At 37.4% G+C, this 17,106-nt stretch overlaps 1 long non-coding RNA gene across 1 annotated transcript; it reads right to left on the reverse strand.

Annotated features, from left to right (window-relative positions):
* Positions 1-8,558: 8,558 nt before the first annotated feature.
* Positions 8,559-11,414, reverse strand: LOC106944789 (uncharacterized). The gene is made up of 3 exons (XR_001424470.1): positions 11,329-11,414; positions 9,235-9,418; positions 8,559-9,143 (listed from the first exon to the last, which is right to left on the reverse strand). It is a non-coding gene; the product is annotated as an uncharacterized LOC106944789 (long non-coding RNA).
* Between the last annotated feature and the right edge of the window lie 5,692 nt (positions 11,415-17,106).

Here is a 17,106-nt window from a genome sequence, read left to right on the forward strand (position 1 = left end):
TATAACTCATACCTGTTAAGAGATATCAAAAGACAGAAGTGAGTACTCCAAATAATCTGGTCTAAAACACCTCCCTTTAGAAGAGAACAACACACAAAATAAAGAAAAATTAGTAAAAAAAAAATAAAAAAAAACCCAGCCATAACTGCATGAATTGAAGCTGAGGTAGATCATATTTACATAACTATAGCAACCCAGCAACCGTGGATGGGCTAAGCGTTATAAGGTAATTTTGCTCTTTAAATGTTTGATGTCCGGACATAGAAAAGACGAGACACACATGTTGAGTTTTCTTCTTAATTTAACAGGAAGTATATTATTTTCTGTCATGAACATACTACATATACAACACATTATATGCAACACTTCAGGTATTGCATAACTGCAATAAGCTAGCCCTTCACATATAGACGGCCATTATTTACTCACTGAATGTCATAACAATATTGTTTTTTTTGTTGTTGTTGCAATAACCCATAAAGAAGCGTCAATTTTACAAATAAAAAGACCAAAATAATATCCTTTGTGTGAGAACAGTCTCAGACTGTGCAAAACACAATATATTCAAAGTGAACTCAACAGTTCGTCAGCTGCCCCTCTGCTAGATCACAAGCATGCATAAAGTCCGCTAGCATTAGCTTTCAATTATCTTTCAGAAATATGTCCCGGTTTCTCCACGATACTAGTCACAAACTAAATAACGTGACTCACTACTGACACGCAACTTAATAACTTATTTTAATCTCAAAGATAACTAACATATATGCATCGAAATACATTTTAATGACCTGTGATAGAAAAGACGAGACACACACGTTGGACTTCCTTAGCATCTAACGCGGGTTATTCTTCTTCTTTGTGTCCAACCTTCTCTAAGCCATCAATGCGACTTGCGCTCCCCTAGCGGCTGTATATGGAATAGCACCGAACAACTGAAACAACAGTAAAGAACTTAGTACAACGAGAAATTAAGTATATACAAAGAAAAATTGTTGCGTTGATTATTTTATACTTAGTCTTTTCATTTACTTACAACTTGTTTTTTCACCTCTCTACAATAAGACAGAAACTTGTACTAGCTTGCCAGACATAATGCAATTTAATTGCGGATCAAATAGGCCAGAAAACAATCCACCTTCAAAGAATAGACATATCTGTTCAAACACAGGTACAAATATCGAACCATCCATCCATCCAGGAGGGGTGCTGGTGCCTCCACCACTGGTCAACGGGCTAGAGGTGGGTAACACTCTGGACAGGTTGCCAGTCCATTACAGAGATAACTTATGAAATGTGAGTCCACCAAGAAAAGTGTCTAAACCCAGAGTATCGCACGTTTTACCTCCTGCTTCAGGGATATCTGCATTAATTTATTGGCTCATGATTACCTCAGGAAAGCTCCAAATAACAGTTTAACTGTGGACCGTGGACATGCCGTCTGCTATCAGTTGTTCAGTCTAGAGGAGCGTAGGTGTAAGTAGGGTCACCACCAGGAACACATGTGTTAAGTTTTGTAGATAACTGTGATTTAGCAGTGCTGCAAGCAGCAGCCTCTCAGAAGAAAGGACAGCAATAAAAAAAGACAGAAACTGTGCAGCTCTGGTCAGAGTTCTGTTGGGGCTGCAGTTTTACGTAGCCACGTAAAACCGATCTGAAACACCAGAACTACGTACAATTAGTTTGGTGTGATGTAAATTTTCATTTGAACAAAATGAAATACCTGGGTTTATTTAATCAGACTAACAACTTCGACGTTCTCCATTATTGAGTATTTCCGCAAGCATTAACGGAGAGTTGACCTCAGATACTGCGCGTTCGGGGCCGGCCCACAATAATGAGAAACTCTGAGTGAGCTGCGTTCAAACGCAATGGGAAATACTCACTGCTCAGTTCAAACAGGTACTAACAAAAAAACCTAATCTACATGACAAGTTATGACCAATTTGATGGAATTCGAAGCATCACTTAAAGTAATATAGTTAATTTGCAACACATGCAGAACATACCGTGAGGTGGGATTTGAACCCAGTACCTTCTCGCTGTAAGGCAACAGTAATATCAACTGCTTCACGGTGGAGCCATATACACATTGTCAATGCAAACTCCTGGGTTTCCTTATGGGCAGAAAGGGTTTTATGCTACGAATAATGTTTATACCAAGAATCAATTAGATTGTACCTGTGATTAATTTGAAATGACTTTGTTTTTTTAAAGTTTGTCCAATTTGTAATTGTGTTTTTTTCCAGTTCATGCTCACTCCATTTAAAATATAGAAACTTATTATCATTAAGGGAACTTCTATTGCCCTAGATGGTGTTGCACTTATTACAATTTCCATACCATCTACTTTTATATTTAGCCTCTTAGTAGACAACAATGTCTAAATGGAAGAGTAACTTTAAAACTTTGGTGCAGTAAAAAATAATAGAAAAAAAGCCCAGCTGATAACTGAGTAAGTGCACAGCTTAATCTGACATCCTCTCATTACTTGCTCTATGATCTCTATGATTTTGATGTCATTTTAGGAAGCTGTTTTCCACTAAGCCCCTAATGTTTGAAGAGTCATGAAAACGTTGTGAAAACCCAGTACAGACAAGTTTTTGTTGTGTCATTTGCCCACCACCACCACCACCACCAACAAAATACATAAATAAATAAACAGAGATGCAGGTTATACATTCCATCTCATTTCTGCCAGAAGATATTCACAAACAACACATCAGGATTCTGGCACTGGAGAAAACGTAACTCCAACCTCTGCTTTTCTCCTCTACCTTTTTTGACCAAACAGAATCATGCAATCCGCTCATCAAACTTGAACCTTAAAAGGGGGTTTCATTTGATGCTGGCAGTCCCAGAAAGGTCACGGGCATCAAGGAAATAGAAGAAATGAGCCGAGAGGATTTCAAGTTGTATTAATGAGGACCCCCTTGGCCAGGGCCCATCTTAGAGGTCAGACCATCACCTAAAATGATAAAGATTTATCATGGGGAGGCAAGACTGGTCAAAGCGCTCTCTTATCTCAGGCTCTGCCTGTTACAGCAGCAAACACTGTCAAGAGTCTCACATGGATAAAAGTGCTGGCCACTCTCCACCACTGCTGCAAACCCCCAGAAATATTTCGATATCAGTAAATAATTCATCCCCCAATATTTTGTACTCTTTGAGAATTTTTGACGACGTGTGAATGCATCATGCCATGCTGCCTACTAAGAGACTGCTACTAAGAAAAAAAAAAGGTGGCAAATCCAAAGATAGACACAGCCAGTAATTATGACAGGATCATGATAAAAAAAATAAAAATAAATACTTTTATTCACTTCCGTCCAGATGTCAATCTTTGGCTGTAGTCCAACGTTTGTGCTGGTGGATTTCTATAATTGTCCTCTAATTAATTTACATAATTTATAAAGAAAAATGCTCTGTGACATAAAAAAAAAATGTCACAAATGTAAGCGTAGTGAAAATAATTTTTTTTAGATACGCTGAAATTAATTAAAATACATATTTATCGATTTACTGAATGTTGTTTTGTGTTGTTGTTCAGTTGTATGGATTTGATATTTTACAGAAACACAGTGGCGTTGCAAACAATCTTGAAATATATACAGCAGGATCCCTGTGATGTTCAAGCAGCAGTGGCCCCAAAGAGGAGAAAAAAACATTGTTGATATGCTAGCCAGGCATTTTTTTTTTTTTTTTCAGTTTGAAGCCTGTCATAGCCGACTCTCTTCTTTTAGATATTTATGCATGCAATGGCCTGCAAAGTTTTTATGACTTTGCTTGTATGTGTACACACATTGTAATCTGTCAAAATGACAGACCGATTTAACAGTCAAATACGGAAAAGGTTCTTTTAATGCGACCCCTGATATAAACAATTTAATTTTTCTTTTTAATAACAAAAGAAAATGTAGAATACTTGCATAATGGCATTTTACAATTTTATTATAATTCTGCATTAAAATTCTAATTTTAAATAAATCAACCATTACAATTACGTGATCAAAGCATGCTTTAAGCCGGTCAGGAAACTTTGAAACAATTCAATGCCTCACTGTTTCTGCCTACTATCCTGCACCTGGACGTTACTATAAAACTTACCTCATTTGTAAAAATACAAAAATAATTCTTCATGTCCCTTGTAAAACTCATTTGAACGGTAAGAAAAAAATCTCTATCAGAAAAAAAAAATCAAACACTTAGCCTTAATAGTTTTACTGACACTTTTCAATGTCAGCTTTTTCCTGCTGGACCATCATTACATTGTGATTAAGAGTAATAAGTATGATCATGTGACAGTATTGCTTCAATAATCACTGCTTTCCACAAGAGACTGTGGTCAGTCTGGAAACTACATAAACTGCAAACTCAAAAGTATTAAGGGATTTTGTACATTTAAGTAGCAATTTAGATTTTTTTTTCTAATTTAATGCCAACAGTGACAGAGCTGTTTCCCTCTTACAATCTTTTTTTTTTTTTTTTTTTTTCCGCCTTTTTCCCCCCCCGCCCTTTTTTCCTTGGACATAGAGTTCGGCTATAAGGAGCAGTCAACGTGGGCCACACCATCCGCTAAATGTTTAACTTCCCTTTAGGAGTCATTCAAAACAAGAACGGGAACTTGTCTATTGGGAAATACCTCCGGATTAGGGGGGCTGAAAGATTGAAAAAGTAATTTGAAAAATAATGGGCTTTTTAATGACTAAACCTATGGGACACCCAGATGTGCTCTTTGTTAATTTTCACTAGTGTAATGTAAAATTCCAACTGCTTAATTACTCTAGGACACACAAAGCAACTGGTTTTTAACGAAGCAATTATGCGAACAGCTTCTATTGCATTGGCGCGCCAGTCTCCATTCTCCTCCAGCTCCTTCCTTGATGAACTGCGCTACTTTTTGCTACGTTATCTGGCTTTTCATGTCTCCAGCAATGACAGAAATTCCAAAGCCTTTCCTTCGGTTATAGGTTTGTTTTGCTCCAGAGACCGGATCATTTTAATGTGTCCTACTTCTCTAACGGAATAAAGAAACATAATAAATTCATTATTACATTTCATAAATAAGAACAATATTTATCACCATTCTCAGCTTTCCCTCCGGTCCCTCTGGTGCATGTTAAGGAAGCTGGAAATTGGGTAATTTAGACAAGGACTAAAACATGACATAAAAGATGATATTTTAGGGTTTCATGCTGCATACAGAGTCAGCCACTGCTTTTGAATTTATAAAGCCAAAATGTATGGTTCCTTTTTTTTTTTGTACTATCATCTTGTTTTTCGTAAATATAGAAGCAGATGTATTTTTTCCAGCCATAAGGGAAAAAAAAAATACTGGTAATATTAACCTCCTCTTCTCAGCCTCCCATGGGAGTAGCTATGGAGCAGCTGTTGGTAAATATTATACAATATTGCTAATTTAACAGTGAAAAACCAGATGTCTAAGATCAGAAGTGATTAACATTGAGTAAACCAGTTCCATTTTTACAGAAGCTCTTACAAGAATACAAGGTGTGATGGGATATTAAATGGTGTAACGATCACAGTGATCAGTATATTTGTGAACATGATCTTTAAGTGCAGTTGTCATGTTATTTAACTTAGAGCTTTGTTCAGATGGACACACACATTGCAGGAAATGAAGGGAATTGTACGGAAGCATTACGATGTAGCAAAAGCAGAAATTCATGCTGTATTTGCTCAAGCTTTATAATTCATTTATATTCTTAACAATCAAGAGGAAACAGATTTATATTCAAATAGCAAGTAACATCAAATATATTAAAATTACATTAACATACCTTTGTTTTGCATCAATAGGAGAGTGAAGATAACCCCTTTAATAAATTATACCAAAGAATGCCACACTTCCAGGGAGAGATCATCATTTTTGCTTTATTTAATTTTAGGGGTTTTTTTTCTTTTTTTTTTTAAAACAAGATCCTCAGGGCACAAAAAGGAAGGAAGGAAAGAATGAACAATGAAGAAAAGAAAGAAAATCAAACTACCGCCACTCCAGACCATTTTCAAAAATTAAAATTCTTCCTTTGACATGCAAATGCTCAAACAATATTCTTCATGTTGAATCTAAATTGCAAATGTACACAGTATATAAGCCCAGCATGTCCCTTTCAAGACATGAACCTGATGGTGTTGATCAAAGAGCCCAGCCTTGAGACACTGGGGAGCTGTTAAGATGCATGAAATGTGGCTATTTCTTCTACTTGCTCCACTCAAACAACACACACACACACACACACACACAAAATAACTGAAAAAAAATCAAACGTGTAACAAGCAAACACACAAAATTGTCAAAGTCCAACAGTAAAAAATGATCAGGACTATATAGTTGTGTCTGTACGAAACAGAAAAGAAATTCAGCCTCATCAAGAGAATTGCTAAAAACTTCATTCAAACAATCCTTTTAGATTCAGGAGGTGTTTCCATGACAGCAGGCTACTTCTTTTGATCCCATGTAGCGCAGCACCTTGATAGACCAACTATATGGATTAATAGCACTAGTTACAACACAGCCTTTGGCCCCCTGTATCTATGTTAATAGAGCCTATCCATTCCTGTCAGCTACTGGGGACATATGGAATTGCAGAGGTGGCCGTGTATCCACAGAGCAAATCATAAACCCTTGGATGTCACTTGAGCTGAATGGCTGCAATTTTCATGTAAAACTAAAACTATTGTGAAATCTATCAAACACAGCCAGATGATTTTTCTTTCACTTTTTTTCTTTGCCTTTAGACTGGGTGGGGAATGGGGCGATTCTCAGTACAGGTCACTTTTCTTCATTTTAAGGTAGGTGGCCGACGCACACAAACCTGCACCCGCACTCACAAACACGGGCCTTTTGAAGTTCAATCTGACTGAAGCAAACATTTGTCTCTATGTGCCGTCCACAAAGGAGCGATGTGTTGCGAATGAAAGTCTATGCTCCTGCCGTAATTGATCATGTCACAGCATCTTCATTTGGCGGAGTTGAACATTTGGCAAAAAAAACCCCCAAAAAACCCCATTGTGCACACAAAAGCTATCAGTGATTTTAAAAAAAACAACTTAATGCACGTGACATCTTTTGAGAGCAGTGCATTCTTTGTCACTGACATACCTGCTGCTTGTATTTCTCCACTTTTGATTTAATTTGAAAAGAGTCCAAACATTTCACTTACTTTCTTCATTTATCTATGCTAAATATCTAATACCAGACAATAATAAGACATTTACATGTGATGCTCAACCGTAGGTAGAACCAATTTATATCTGCAGTTCCTGAACAGCTTGATGTTAAAAAAAAAAAGAAGATGAATACAAATCATGGAGTTTAATCACACCTTCACCCATTGCACCTTCAGACACACCCAGCAAACAACCTGCATTTTATGCAATTCAAAACAGTCTTGAATTCACACTGTTCAGTTCTATAAAACGAATTGAACTGAACAGTATCTTTTGTTTTACTTATGATAAACCTGTATTGACGACCATCTTCATGTTAAAGCTAGATGCGTTTTGTTGTTTCTCAGTAGTTTAATTAGTCTTTCTTGCATTTTGCGATTGCTTTTGTTTATATTTTGCAATCAAAATAACAGATGTTTTGGTGCTTCTTTTAAAATATGTGCAAGAAATTTTGAGATATTTGTACCTATTAAGACAGTAAGTTTGACTTTTACTCGCCACACTAATCACGGACTATAACACCAAGTAAAGCTGAGGTAGCAGTGTAGTAGAAGTAAGAATTACTGCCACCTGTAGGTGGGGGTTGGCAGTCACTTAGACCCAATGTATCTGAAAATCTTGCAGAAAATTTGCAACACACACACAGTTATGCATTATTGCAAAACTATGTGGGGATCTGCTGACTTTGCAAGAATTTTTATGACAGGAGAATCGCAAAATTCTGGAGGGACTGTTTCATGGTTAGTTTAGAAGTTATTGATGTCAAAGAAAGAACTGACCTGTTTACTGAACCCAAGCAACAAACTATTGCTTGTTCTCAAACAGAGCTTGGCTAGAAGCATTTTTTTTAATCCCATGATTCTGCTTCTGTTTTTATGTTGACACAAGCTCAGTAAATTTACAATCTTTTTTTTTAAAAGATGTTTTTGGCTCTAGTAGCCTTTATTTGATAGTTAATTGACAGGAAAGTGGGTAATGAGAGAAGGGGGAAGACATGCAGCAAAGATCACCAAGGTTGGGAATCGAACCCGCGACAGCTTCATCAAGGACTAAGGCCTCCATATGTGGGTTGTGCTTAACCCTTGCGCCACCACAGCACAACCTGTAAATTTACAATCTTAACTTTTTTAGACTTAGGTTTTGTTTTTCTCCGCATTCTATGATGTGGAATTTAAATACATGTTTTCAAAACACTCAGATCTAAATTTATGCCAATTAAAATATTCAGCTGTGGAGACTTTGAAGCTGCTAGACTTCTGGTCAGTAGGTAGCCACTGTATGTTTCTTAAGGGCTCTGTTGGACAGTAAGTTGAAGCATGGACTATGATAGAGTAGATTAATGCAGCATTTAACATGAAATGTAAATGTCATAGATGAGAACTATCCTCAAATTTAATTTGATCATTTATCATAACAGTTCAGCAAAGTCATTTAATTTTGACAGGGATTATTTTTTTGTTCACTTTGTGAGAAGACAAAAGATCCCGGTGTTAACAAAGTGACTGGGACAAAACACAACATCTTTGTATCCTTTGCTAAATGGTTCAAAAAACAGAACTACCAGTTGGGGATTGCTTTCAAGTAATGTGAGCAATCTGACAGCTTCCATCATGAGAAGCTAACTCCTGCGGTGCTAATGGCACACCACATCTAACAAAATCCCAATTAAAATGGTAACATTAATACACTTCAAGGCTGGTACAGTGCAGCATCCTGACAGAAAGAAGAAGGACCATCGAAATAAAAAAAAGTTGAAGACAATCTTCACCTCTGTCAAGTTGCATATTTCTTCCTCTGTAGCTAATAATGACAAGCTTGCTCCTTGATGCAGGCGAGACAGTTTTTCATTTTCTGCTACCTTCAGATTCCAGGTATTTAATCCTCACTGGAAATGCCAAGCTTTGAGGATGTTACCCCAACTGTTCTCCAGGGTTCAGTGCCTAGGGAGAGCAGAGCTAATGTGAAAAGCAAAGTGTTAGAAATTATTTCCTTTCGTGTTGTTTGGGCTTCGGCTCTTGTTTTTCTGAAAAGTCGGATGTTTCTAACCTCACGGTCTGAACGTGACTGAAAGCTACAGCCAGGCTGTGAGGAGAATCCAGAATGAGGCTGACCCTCATCCTCTGCTGTGATTAAGGAGGTGGGCAGTTGTTGGAAGACGTAAACATATCAGCGAGTGGCCATCAGACTCGTTCTTGCCCCCCACACGGTGTGAGCGCACAACCATTAACACCTGCATTCAGAGAGTGAAATCGGTCACTTCATGCACATAAACACAACACACAAAGAGAAAACTGAAAAGATGAGCTTTGCACAACCCTGTCTACATGCCCTCTAAGGAAAATGTTGATTTTCTGCTATTGAAAAAACATTGTTGAATCTTTATATATATATATATATATATTTTTTTTTTTTTTTTAATACAGTATCGTTGGTCTCTCAGGTTACTACTTTTAAAGTGGCAGAGGGCGCCCTGCGTCCTCTCATCTCCTGGGGCCCTGAACCAGGATTGAATGAGCCAGATAATGGGACAAGGAATTTCAGTTCTTCTATGTATCACTTGAAGACAGGAGTTCTTTGCTGCTGTTTTGCTTGTAGTTATTGAGAGCAGCCTGTGCTATTCGCACTGTAAGGCAACATCTGCGAATCTGCTGGACAACTGAAACTCACGGAGACTCTGTTGGTACGTGGGAAAACCAATGGGACAGATCTGTTAATCTGTCATCAAACCATAATTAATTTAGGTGACTTAGGACTCAACAATGCTTTCGAGGCATACCAGATTTTTGCAAATTAATGCACAATGAGTGATTTGAATTTGAGTTCCCTGAAATAGCTGTGATGATTAAAACTACAATCTGTCATATCCAAACAGCCTTTTTTTTTTTTGTGCAAAATATATTTTGTGTCACCTCCTGGTTTCCTTCCTCTGTGTCCGGGTAATGAAAAAGTTATTTTTTTGTACACTTTAAAATGATTTGAGAAAAAAAACAGCAAAGTTCAAGTCAGTTTAAAACATGCATATCGTTTCAGTTAAATTTGGCAGAAGTTGAACTTTTCTCATACTTTAAAGGGCTTCCCATCCTGTCCTATAAAAAGATTTACAATTAGCACGTCAATCGCTACCATATTGCCAAATTACATTTATAATGATGGCTCAATCAACCCCATCTGCCCACTGTAATGGACAATGAGGCTATGATTTAGGAGCTGTAATTGGTTTCCAGCAGCGTCTAGTGTCATTTTTTTCTGTTCTGCCGTAGCCTGTGTGTACGTTTTGAGGACAGGGCTGCTTGTCACAAGTGCAGGCTTGACTGGACAGGGAAGAAGATATCCGCGGAGACACAGCGGCTCCTCTGGCACAGCTCTCTGTCTGTAATGGCCTAAATTCACAGGCTCTTGATGAAAGGTTTTACATGGGAACTCCAAAGGCTAATTGGCCCATGGAGATCAAGCTTATTGTTAGTTCTGCATGGCTTCCAGCAGCCATAGCTGCCATATGAGTGCCTGATCACCACAGGGCTCCACACCTGACTAAACAAAAGAATAGTTTCAATAATTCTTTAAAGTGTCTCATATCTTTAATGTGTATTTTTCCTGCTCTATTTATTTCTGTCATTCTATTTCTTTTCTAAGTTAATAAAAGTTTGAAAATCAGTGTATAAAAGTTTATTAATTTTGGCATTAATTCAATCCAAATCATCCTCGAAGACCTCATTATTAATCAGTCATTGTCACTTAAGCCTATCTGTAAGGTTGGTCCAGATGTCCATGGTCTCAGTAGTAAAGTAAATACATAAAAGCATGAACTGCTAAGCTATAATTAATAAAATGTAAACAATGGGAATTATTACAAGAGACCGTTTCTTTTATGTTGCACATTTTGACATACGTTTGCTGCATTTTTCCACAGCTGTATTAGAGCTAATTAGTCCCAAAATCAATGACATGATGTGAATGGTTGCATAAAAGGCCAAAATGAAGCTTTATAGCCTCTATGCGCTGTGACTCAGAAACAGTGAAATACCCTCGAGGTTTGTGTTTGGATCCCTGAAGGTATAAAACCCAGCCACAATATCAAAGGTTGGCAAAATGTCAACGAGCTTTAGAATTTTTGTATGTCATTTTGATTTGAATACCCACCTGATTGCTCCAGGATGATATGGCTTACAAGCGCCACGGGGCTCTCATCTTACCTGCGTGAACCCTGGGTCTGACGTGGGCAAAAGGATGTTGCTTCGTCTGAGAAGAATAAAGCAGGGTTAGGTTTTAAAACAATTTCCCGAGCTTCAAACATTTCACACTACTGTTCAATGCATCATCTCAAAAAGAAAAGGCTATGGCACAAACCTACCAAGACATGGCTGTCTACTTAAATTGACAGGCATGGAAAGCATTAATCATAGAAACAGCCCTGTGACCCTTGGTATCTTTAAAGGAAATGCTCAGGCGAATTGTTGTTTGTTGACAAAAAAGCTATTAGTGATGCACTCCACTTGCCTTTGCACAGCGAAAAGAAGCTCCTTATTGAAAGGAAGCCACAAAATGTCAAGCTTGCAGGCTACTCCAAGCCACATATATGACAACATAAACAAGTAGAAAAAGGTGTTCTGGAAGGCAAGGAAGATAATGAAAACGAGAAGAGGAAAAAAAAAGAAAAGAAATTAAGTGAAAAGAATGAACAAAAAAACAAAAAAAAAGTAAAGACATGACGAAAACATGGCGGAAAAGTGATTGTACTACACGGACCATAAAGAGGGACGGACAATGACGGAACAATTGACAGATAAGGTAACACAAAGCAAAGGGGAGTTTGTATCATTTTTGGACAATGATCTGCTCATGTGGCGGGCCTGTGCGGAGCTGGATAAATCTACAAACAAGCAGAGAGGCAACCGGTAAGGCAGAGACTGTTTTATTGTGAGATCGCACTGCCTACATTCTGCATTAGCTTTAGCCTAGCCACTGGCTAGGCTAAACCTAGCCTGTGTTACGCCTGGCTAAATCTGAACTTAAACATCATATTGTGATTGTGAAATCTAGCATATTATTGGTGATTTGGATGGTTGGAACGAGTGTTGTATTGTAATTGTTGTCATAATTTAATGTATTTCGAACATTTTATAAAATAAGCTTAAGTAATACAATGGAAATTCTGCAGTTCCCAGTACCTTTTTTTTAACCCAATTAAGAAGCATTGACAGTAAAACTGGCAAGCTAAAATTCTTTAAAAAATTAAAAAAGCAGGTGAAGCAGAATTTTTAATTATTAAGCATAAATTAGGACTGCTGCCAGGTAAATACAACTTGTTACTAATTAATAACATTTTGTTGTTTTCATATGCATGTTGGTTGGTCAGAAGACATGCAAGAGGCATAAGCGCAATTAGGTTGCTCATTACATGATGGGGCTCCAGACATTATGCAGGATGAGAAATGTATAGTCTGTTTTTAACTATTGATGACTCACTCGCTAGCCCATTGATACATGCATAATTTAATAAGCACTGCTCTGATATTTGATCATTAATATTTATTACAAATGTTCCTTAAAATGGGTAAGGAAAAGTCTTAAAGATAACATGCAATGCATGAGTGGTAGCACTTTTTTTATTATGGTGCAAACTCATTTGCTTATCAGTTTCTTTGGATTAAAACAAAAACACAAGAATCTGTCTGGAATTTATTTTTCCTTTGCAAGTATGTATTTTTTCCCCCCCTTTCTTACAAAGATTCTGTATAGGACAGGATAAGTTTTTGAAAAGCACGATATGAACAAGTCCCATTTAAGTCCCAGATGTCTCCACTTGTTGTCATGCATGTTTGCTTGATTTTTCATCAACAGTCTGGCCAGGAGCACTCAGATGTCACAGTTTAAACTGTAGGTTGTAGGAACAGAGAACAGAAACTGTCAGCAAATGCCATTATCCATACCCCTCTATTACATTCAGTAATAAGTACAGCTAAAAAGTCAGACAGAATTACACGTCTATAATAAGACACTGTTGTATAAATCTGCCATCTGAATTTGAGTTAGAATTTAAAGCTATTTTAAAAGCATTTCTTTTTCAAACCTAAAAATTACATTGAACACAGTATGCAAGTGAATACTCATTAAGTCCAGCTAATTAATGACCTAATTGGTACTTACTGAACAATAGTGCCTGAAAATTAGTTGAACCTGATTGAATGGGCACATTAAATTAACACTTTAATATAGCATAAGGGATTAGGGTTCAAAAACAACCTATTCAATATTATATTAAGAAGTGATTTTTCATCTTAATTGTGCAGCCATCTTATTAATGAGTGCAAAGAATGACCTACATTCAAAGCTGAACAACACAATTTTGGGGAGTTTGGATTATCCCCTGAATGTTAAAAGTATAATGAGTCTGTGTTACCATTGTATAATTGGTTTGCAGTTGTTTTTAGGTCCTTAAAGACAATAGCATTTCTTAATAGTAGATTACAGTTTAAAACTACACTGGTAGCCTCTCTGTTATAAGAAAAACTTAATATGATTTACATGACGGTCATGTAAGTCTGCTATGCATGTTTTCAGGCAACCCACATCCAAATGTCAACTAATACGCACGAAGTGCTTCCCTAGTGTCAACAACAAATTATCTGTCTTGTTAACTAATTACCTGAACATGTCAAAAAAGTTGCTGCTGGTTGGAGGTAAAGTGGCTTCATTCATCTTCATCTTTTGCGCGCTGTGTGCAGAGATGCAGCTGACGCCTGCTAAGGCTGTTGCAGGGAAACTGGCTTTCAGTTCATCAAAACTACGCTCCACAAATGTAACATTTAGTTCTCCCTTTCTCTTCATCATATGTGTCCAGTCCTATGTTTAAGAAGACTGAAGCTAAATCGTTTACATTTTTAGTCACAGATCTGCAAACCTAGTTTGTTTTGCTTTTGCAGGAATTAATCATTTCTTCTTCAGTAAAGTTTTAAATCTGCAGAATTTTACATGATTCAGTTTTTCATATCCCATCTTTTGCAAAATATTACTCCCATAATTGAAACACTTCCCTATGATGATGATGATGATGATGATAATAATAATAATAAATTGATGTCACTTTGCTAGGAATTTGTCTTGCCATTTTTTGCATAATGCAAAATTTTATTTTTAAGATATTTTTAAGTCAAGTATGATTCAAAATTTTAAACCTAATAGAATGATGAAAATATACCATTGTCAATCTAAACTTAATATTTAACCATTAATATCCCTGTTTTAATCCCTAGCCTCCTGAAATATACCCTTCTGAAGTCCGTCATGACGCCTCGAATGATTCAGTGATGCAGTTGCAAAGGGTTAATAGTTTGAATCATGCAGAACTGATTTGACCGTTTCCATAGCAATGATCAGAAGCAAGACATTCCCCCAGAACTACAGACTCATTGTAGCTATGACCTCATCTATGACATAGATCAAAGAACATCTGAGGTTATGAATGCTTGGATCTCAAAACAGGAGGTTATGCCCAAGCATCTCTTTGACTCATAGCTCTGTGTTTTTCAACAATTTTACATATAGAACAGGTCGTAGCCACCATGTTTTTCCCCCTGACGTTTAGTGCTGGATATTTGATCACCACAGGAGTGAGGAAGATTTTTAATAAGATACTTCCTGGGGTAACTTTTGATACCAGTAGTTACAAGGATGAGTCTATCGAGTACGACGAATTTGACGCCTATCTTTTCAACCCTTGCCCAACTGTTAAAGAAACTTCCTTGAAAAGCCAAAAGTCACAGCAAACTTTCCCGGCTGGGAGTGCAAAGGAGGGCGTTGAGTCTAAAAGCTCAACCTCTGTACTGACAAAAGCGGCATTGGAAGACCGGACCCAAGAGAGAGCTGTCCTAGGGGAAGATTTGGCCAATCTTCCAGAACAGCAAGCGTCCCCGGCTGAGGACGTTTGGTCTGGAAAGAGGAGACCAGACTACCAAACTTTAACTTCTGTGCTGCAAAAAAGAGCAAAAGAAGAAGATATCTATGGTGTTCGCGCTCTCAACAAATCAAAATTCGCCGCCTGCAGAACTTGCGAGGACAGGGCTAAATATCAGCCCAAACGTCAAGATAGAAATTATTGTTGTGCGTTATCTTGACTTGATAACTTGAGCAAGATTTAGTCGTCCCCATGTTAAATGTGAGGTGGACTGATTTAAAAATAGGATGGCGGCTTTAGCTTCGTTAAGTTTATAACCGGAAATATAACCAAACTCATTGATGGTTGATAGTTTTAAGTAGTGGAGGGATTGAGGACTTCAGATTAGACATTAAAATAATGTCATCTGCAAATAGTCCAATTTTAGATTCAATACTTTTTATTCTGACACCCTGTATGTTTTGATTGTTCCTTATGGCAAAAGCCAATGGTTCAATTGCCAGAACAAAGAGGAGGGGTGAGAGGGGACACCCTTGACGTGTTCCCCTAGCTAGAGTAAATTAATCAGATATAATATTATTTGTTATAACTGAGGCTGTGGGTTTATTATAAATTATTTTAATCCAGGTTATGAAATAACTACCCAAGCCAAATTGAGATAAAACATTGTATAGATAATTATGTTCCACTCTATCGAATGCTTTTTCTGCATCAAGTGAAAGTAAAGCTATACCGGGATGTTCATATTTAGCATGGATTATATTCAGCACACGACAGATACGGCTTGCTGCCCCTTTATAAATCCGTTCTGATCAGGTTCAGAAAGGGATGGTAAAAATTTCTCAAGCCCAAGTGCTAGTACTTTAGATATTATTTTGGCGTCAGAATTTATAAGAGAGATTGGTCGAAAAGATTTGCATCTGGTGAGAGGTTTTCCAGGTTTGGGTAGTACTGTTATGATTGCATTTCGTAGAGAAGGAGGTAATTCTTTAAGGGTATAACTTTCTGCAAGCACATTATAGAGGGGCTGTAGCAGTTTGTTTTTAAATATTTTATAAAGGTCCAAAGGGATCCCATCCGGACCAAGTGTTTTTCCTGATTTTAATTTATCTATTGCATTTGAAAGTTCATCTATAGATACCGGGATATCCAGGTCTGATTCAACTGTTTCATTAAGTGTGGGGATATTTATAGAGTTAAAAAAATGAATCAAGTGATATTTGTTATATGTGTCCTTTAGATGTATATAATTTTGAGTAATAATCTTTTATGGGTTAGGGTATAATTGGGCAATTTGTACCGTCAATGTGGCCCGTAGAGGGCGGCCAATATGCTGAAGTGGGCCTTGGTGAAATTGAGTTTGACACCCCTGCCCTAAAAGATTTAGCGGGGGTACGCAGTAACCTGCAAGAGAGGGGAGCGGCTTCTGCTGTAAAAAGTGTACCCATCAGTTTACCTGATTAGTTTTTCAAGAACAATCTAAAACACGACTTAATCAGTTAATGAATAGCTTTTTTCTCATTTCATATTGTTTCTGAACTGTTCTTTGCTAGAGAGCAGGGGTTCAATAGGTTTTGAGTTGATCTCGCCATAAGGTGACAAACTGAACGCTGCCAGGACGCTGAGACCAGCACGTCCTCCTCTGACGCCTTATCAAAATGTTCGTAACTTTATTAAAGAACAACAACAACAACAAAAAAAAAAATCAACAAAACATGTTCAAATTAATGACCCAACGAACCATTACCAAAATGGCAGAGCAGGAGTTTAAAATTAACTAATCAACCACCTCTGTGTTCAGGGAGCGCTTATTAAGAATCGCAAAATAAATATCAAGCATGAAAACCTGATATCGTAACGGACTGAATGTTAGGCTTTTTAAAGAAACCTTCGCTTGGCTTGCGCTTGTCATGGCAACGGGTGTGCTTAAATGAGAGAGAGAGAGAGGGAGAGAGAGAGAGAGAGTGTGTTGAGTTTTTGCGAGTGGTTTAGAGTTGATCGCCTGTTCGGGTATATATACCTGT

This window comes from Poecilia latipinna, unplaced genomic scaffold (genome assembly GCF_001443285.1).
Source record: "Poecilia latipinna isolate Pla-1442-1.1 unplaced genomic scaffold, P_latipinna-1.0 Scaffold0, whole genome shotgun sequence".
Classification (NCBI taxonomy): domain Eukaryota; kingdom Metazoa; phylum Chordata; class Actinopteri; order Cyprinodontiformes; family Poeciliidae; genus Poecilia; species Poecilia latipinna.